The 6,408-nt window shown below is 46.5% G+C and overlaps 1 protein-coding gene across 1 annotated transcript in view; it reads left to right on the top strand.

Annotated features, from left to right (window-relative positions):
* The first annotated feature begins 5,185 nt into the window (after positions 1–5,185).
* Positions 5,186–6,408, top strand: part of srbd1 (S1 RNA binding domain 1) — a 58,189-nt gene continuing 56,966 nt past the window's right edge. Inside the window, exon 1 of the mRNA XM_066696857.1 lies at positions 5,186–5,268. The gene's annotated coding sequence lies outside the window, so the exon portion shown is untranslated. The remainder of the gene's footprint in view (positions 5,269–6,408) is intronic.

The raw sequence follows: 6,408 nt of genomic DNA, 5'->3' as shown, positions 1-6,408 counted from the left end.
CATTCTTGTGAATAATAGGAGCTACAAGAGTAACAGCTACACGAAGCCGAGATGGTTATTATTGTTGCAATCTGTCAGAGACGCAGCCCATATAGCGCCCTTTCCTTTTATATAGACCATGTCCTGCAATTGCATCAATGGCGTTTAAAGAAGAGCATGCCGTGCATTGGGAATACAGGTCAAATAAACACTTCAGGCAATACCTGGAGGTACACACACACACAAAGTCGCCATATAACCAGTGTTGACACGGCTCAGAAGGGCGCCTGCGCGGCGCGGCGCGGCGTGGTTACTATACATGGTGTATAGACCGTTTCAGTCGTCACCTACAGAGCAGTGCGGTTGTAGAAATGTTAACAGTGGCCTTTGTTGAAATAACGTGTGTCACATATGTGCATGTCACCACACAGCATGCTATAGCGTGTGTCGGTGTAAGGCAGTAGTAGTGCGCTATGCCAGCAGACAGTTAGCAAATGCAAATGCAGAGACAGCACGGTGGTTTAGTTTGGCGACCACAGGCTGCGCGATCAACCCGCTGCTTTTAATCAAACCCAACACACGGTTTGCATCATACGAACCGTCCTGTACGTGAGATGAAACGTGCTTTTAATTGGGCGAGATCTTACGCTTAGCAGCGCCACGCAAGCTGTGCATAGACGCGCGCAACGGCCTCGGCGAGGGTCCATCACTCATCACAGGGAGATTATCTGCGGTTCGCCTGCTGTCGCTGACAACAAAACAACTCCAAAACCAGTGTCAATTATATTATTATTATGATTATTAAAGACGTGTTTTGAAATGAAAACCCAGGTTTATATGCATGTCAATCTATCTGTATGTCTGCATGGCTCTATATCCATCTATCCTATGATACTCAATAACAAATGTCGTGGTTTTCTTTCATTGCACTGCAAGTCAGGAGGTGAGCCCCGGTGTGACGGCTGTAGGGACACCAGCCTGCGTTCTGGATACAGTGTGAATCGGCTTTGCACCACTTTCCATCTGCAGTGCAATGAGAGTCTGACATCATAGCTTTCCTTCCTCTTGCTTGTGCTGCGCTGGATTATCACGCCATCGTGTGGACAATGTGAGCCATGTCTCCATAGCTCTGAAGTTAGTTTTGAATATATTTACATTCATTCATGTATTAAATATGCGTTGCAGTGAACAGAGGAGACGACGGGATGCAGTAGGTTTACAGGGAAGCTAAACAAGTGACAATAACTGTATATATGCTAGTGTGTATTGTACTACAACTGTCCAGGACCCGGCAGGACTACTGTATTGAACGAGACGGCTAGAAGTGTGGATACAATTAAATAAACATCACATGAACAAACATAAACATGCCACCTCTATTTTAATGGCATATTTTATTGTACAACTTGTCAAATTATCACTTTGAAGCTGTCTTCTACCACAGTTTTTGCAGATCTCGCACGCCTGGCCCTAGCGGGCAGATGGTAGATCATTCCTGTGCGCTCGTAGGATGGGGACGTGAAAGTAGGCGTCCCTGAAGATTGACATGACACAATCGCCCGGCCGGACAGACTGGAGCAGACGTTTATTTTCTTCAGGGACATGTTGAGGCCCCTCAGGTCGAGAATGGGCCTGAAGAATCCGTCCTTCTTTGGCACTAGGAAATATCCCAAGTAGACCCCTGCCTCCACAAGTCGTATCGCTCGTTTCTCTCGCATTGCAGAAATCTCGAGTGATGGGAGCATCCAGCAGGACCCACTCTGTGTCCTGGAGCTTGCCCTGCGTAAGCCAGAGGCGGCATCGGGCTGCCCTCCCTCACGCCGTAGGTCGGACAAGTAGGCCGTCACCACCTCCAGGTCCTCCGTGTCTCCTACAGAGGGTCGCTCTCGCAGCCTCTGTGCCAGATGCCCCATGTGCAGGACCAGGATGGCCTGCGCATTAGCCGCCCGGGTCGCCGAAGTCTCTGCCGCATATGCTTTCCGAAGCATCTCGTCAGTGGTCCTTACATTGCCCGTTGGAGCAAAGCGGCTCCTTGCCCAGCAGTGCGTTGGCTTCTACGAGCCCCAGTCGTTGGGAAGGGTCCCAGGCCCTGGGAGGAACAGATGCTGGGTGAGTCCAAGTGGACTGAACAATGTCCACATAATCCTCAAAGAGGGTCAGGGCTTCTAAGGGCTCAGAGGCTCTCTCCCTCATGAGGGGAGCAGGGGATCTCCACCGCGTCCTTCGCTCTCCTCACCAGCGCCTTGAATTCGGCACTCAGGCCAGTGAAGTGTTCGGCCACTGAGCCCGCCTCCTCTGTCTCTCCCCCCAGAGACGTGAGATCGGAGATGTCCGACTGTGGCGCCGTGTGAGAGAGCCTCCTCGGGCGGTGGTGGCGGTGGGAGAGGGGCGATGGAGTATGTGGTGTAACACATAGTGTTGAGCATACGCTGCTGGCTGGCCATGGCGTCCTCCTCTTCCTCGTGGGTCGTGGTGTATGAGGGGTCGATCCTGCTACCCGCAGACAGCCGCTCTTGCAGGCTAACACAGCCCTCTCTCTCCTCTCTTTATCCACCTTAGTTTCTGTAAGGAAATGGAGCAGGAGGTACGAATCATACAGCAGATTTCCTATAGAGGGGCCGAAGTCGTCTCCGAGCGAGATGCTGCCGGACACTTACCTCCATAGAGAAGTAAAAGCTCCTGTAAAAGCAGACCGAAGTCGCAGCAAACTCTGAAGAGCGCAAACATTTTTAAATAACTCCGTCTGTCCGTCTCCTCAGCGCCGTGGCTTGACAGTGGGAGGTGAAGGAGTGTGGCCCGTCACGTTCGCCACTGATGGCAGCAATCATGGAGGGAAGCAGGGTTCGACACAAAGAGCTTGGCTGGAGCGACACGCCTATCACACGCACTCTCACACGCAACTCACTGCACTCACTCCCCGGCAGCTGCTCTCGCTCACGGACGCTCCCTTCCTCCCCAGGACCCGTCGGCTCAGTGGAGGTCTCGTCTCGTCTCGTCTTGATGACTGCACTGAACGAATTATTGAAATGATTGGTCAAATGACAGCTTGTTTCCAGGCCTCCAGACCTGCAGGGCTGTGGATTTCCAGGAGCAGGAAAGAGGATAACTGCTCTGCATAATCAAACACATTGTAATAAGTGTTATTCTCATTTAATATATATTACATTTTCAATTTGTCCTCGAACGTTCTTGGATGAAGCAGGCAGACCCCTCGCTCCATGTATGAACATCATTGCCAGTGTAACTCATGGGCTGGGCTCCAAAATAGTCTCTCTTTCAGCCGATAGTCATTGCGTCTGTGAATCATCTGGAAGAAGAACTGACAAAACAACTTCCAGAATTCATGAGAACCGTAATCAGGCTGCAACATTTGGGCGACTGAGCTTATTCTTGTTACCAACTTATAAATAAACTTATAATAAAGGTTTTGAGGTTGCCTTGGTTTTGAGGTTGTTATTAACATTTAAAAATGAAACCATGCTATTAAACATGAAATGGTAGATCTTTAAGTCCTTAATCAAATACCTGCGCCCCAAAAACATACAATATCCAAACTGTTTAACAGGTTTAGCTGATTGAATAACCTAGAAGGTCGTGGCTGAATGAATTAACCTAAAGGCAATAGCTGATTGAAATAATGAAAAGACAAAAGCTGTGTGCCATCCAAGAAACAATTAACCTGAGACAGAGACGGGGCAACATTAATAATATGAATAAATTAATAAAATAAAGAAAATAATAACAGTAAATGTTCCCCTTAAAACATAGTCTGACAGTAAAATTCAAATATGAGGTTCATTTTAATACATATAACTGAGTACAAAAACAAGTAGTGCAATTACTGTACATATAAGATACTTTTTTAAAACAATATGTTATGCGGCGGGGGTAGGCAACCCTGGTCCTGGAGTGCCACAGACACCACAGCCCCTTAATTAAATTAAATTAATCGATTCACTGATTAACTTAATTGCTCTGAATTACCACTTGTTCCAGGTATTAGCAGCAATGACCGGCATCCATCGCTGTCTGACGTCTCGTGATTTTCTATCCTGTGGTTTGGTATTATCCGAACTGTATGACTTTATGAGCATTTATGCTCTCTGTTGTCACACACATTTCCAAGTATATTACTGTCGATACTGCACTGCTAACCTGCAGTTCTGCACACCGTGGCTGTAAGGGTAAGAAGATGATCAACTCCTTTATTAGAGTCCCCATGGAGAAAGTTGTACTTCAATCCAAAGAACAATCTAACAAAAGAAAAGAACAATTGAACAGGATTTATTAATTAACTTTGTAGTCACAGTTGAGATATAACTTGCAGGTATGAATACTGGGATCAAAGGATATTGGGGTTGAAAGGAAAACAGCTGAAAACACATGTTTATAGAGTGGTAATGTAGCAAAATGATGATGAAAATTGTAAAATAATGTTGCTCTTTTATAGCTTTGGCTGACTTTGTAACTACATGGTGACAGAACAGGCATCCAGGTGTGCAGTGCGCTTACACGGCATCCACATGTAGACAACAGGACCAGCAGAGATTTGAGGAATAGTTCGAGATAGGGAACACATTTTTAAAAATATGATATTATATGTTTTATATGATTACAAAGATGTTGATTATGTATCTATCATCAAAGTATGTAGGTAATTTCAAATACTTAGACTAATTGACCTAAATCAACAGAGCTAACCAGGGTCGGTGCAACCAGTGGTTAACGTATAGATAATGTCATATTGTGCTTTTGTATAATTCCACAATCTAATAAGATGTTCTCAACCACAGTGTCTGAATCTGTAACTGCTACATTATTCTTTACTGCAGCTGCATGGACACATTTGGAGAATTGGTCAAGATATGGATTGACATCATTATATTAATGTGTTATTTCTGTTTCGTATTTGCACACACGGCGGTATTATTATCATTCAAGATGGCCGCCCGGGTCCTCCCTCAAACTTGTATGACTTTCCTTTCGTACTGTCTCGTTAAATCAAAGCGCCCGCTTGGAGGGTAAATTAGTTATACACATCACGTCACAACATCCATTTTATTAATTGTAATATTAACAGATACTCGAGAAAATACACTGCCACCGAAGAAGTGCAGTTTATGCGGACGCTTTTAGGGGCAGGACCCTTTTAATGACGTGTTTCCGGTGTGGGCGGAAGCAGGAAGTGGCTCTCCCTGTGCTTGTGTGTGTGTGAATGGTGTCCGTGTTGCCGCCCCGCTCAGCATCTTCTGATTTCAACACCGGCTCAAGCCCCGACACAGAGCAACCGTGAGTACCGGGGGTGTGCGGCTGTACTCTGCCTGTTTCAGTGTTTGAACTGCGGTGAACTGCGGCCGACACGTGTTTCTTATGTAGGATATATATATACAGACCCGGCCGACGCGCTAAATTTGAATAGGGGTTTGTGCAGACAGTTGTGACCCCAACACCCATCGCTCTTTATGGGGTCATTATATGCATCAGCCGCGGGTGTTGATGAGCGCCCATAAGATGTATAATATACGTGACGCAATGACACGTCAGCGGCTGGACGCACAATATGGACCAGGCGTAGTTCATGCGTTAACGTCCCCGACTTTACATGAGCTGGAGGTCTGGATGGCCAGGATAATAATAATTGCCCTCTGTGGGTCTGATGTGGCAGCTGAGGCATCTCTGGAGATCAAACAGACAAAAACACATTCAATGCAAGGGCACCAGAGTGGTTGCATACTACTCCAAACATACCATAGACATACTACAGGGGCAACACCGGGGGCCATCTGAGGGTTCAGTGGGACCCCTGTTTGTGTCCATGGCGGATGGCTGGCGTGCAAGGAAGAGCCCTGTGCAAAATAAATAAAATATTTCATAAAATGTTTCATAGTAAGTTCTTTGTAGCGCCTTTACAATTTGCACATTGCTCAGTTATATCTCCACTTTGAGCAGCTGGTTGGGTATTGCCTGCTCCTGTGACGTGCACGGCTTCAAGAATTGACTGGTGACGCAAAGAAAAGACGCAAGTTTGAACTGCCATTTCTGATCCGGATCAAATGCATCGGTACATTTAGAACATAAGACAGTGTCCAGTCGAGAGGAGCCCATTCGCCCCATCGCGCTCGTTTGGTGTCCATTAATAACTAAGTGATCCAAGGATCCTATCCAGTCTGTTTTTGAATGTTCCCAAATTGTCTCTTCAGCCACATCGCTGGGGAGTTTGTTCAGATTGTGACGCCTCTCTGTGTGAAGAAGTGTCTCCTGTTTTCTGTCTTGAATGCCTTGAAGCCCAGTTCCATTTCCAAAGCTCCTCTGGTTTGATGTGGTCGATGCCTTTCATGATGTTGAAGACTTGGATCAAGTCCCCACGTAGTCTCCTCTGTTCCAGGGTGAAAAGGTTCAGGTCCTCAGTCTCTCAGTAGGACATTCCCT

The sequence above is a fragment of the Amia ocellicauda genome, chromosome 23, assembly GCF_036373705.1.
Source record: "Amia ocellicauda isolate fAmiCal2 chromosome 23, fAmiCal2.hap1, whole genome shotgun sequence".
Taxonomy (NCBI): domain Eukaryota; kingdom Metazoa; phylum Chordata; class Actinopteri; order Amiiformes; family Amiidae; genus Amia; species Amia ocellicauda.
Note: the sequence above shows the minus strand (reverse complement) of the source record. Positions and strands in the feature narration are given on the sequence as shown.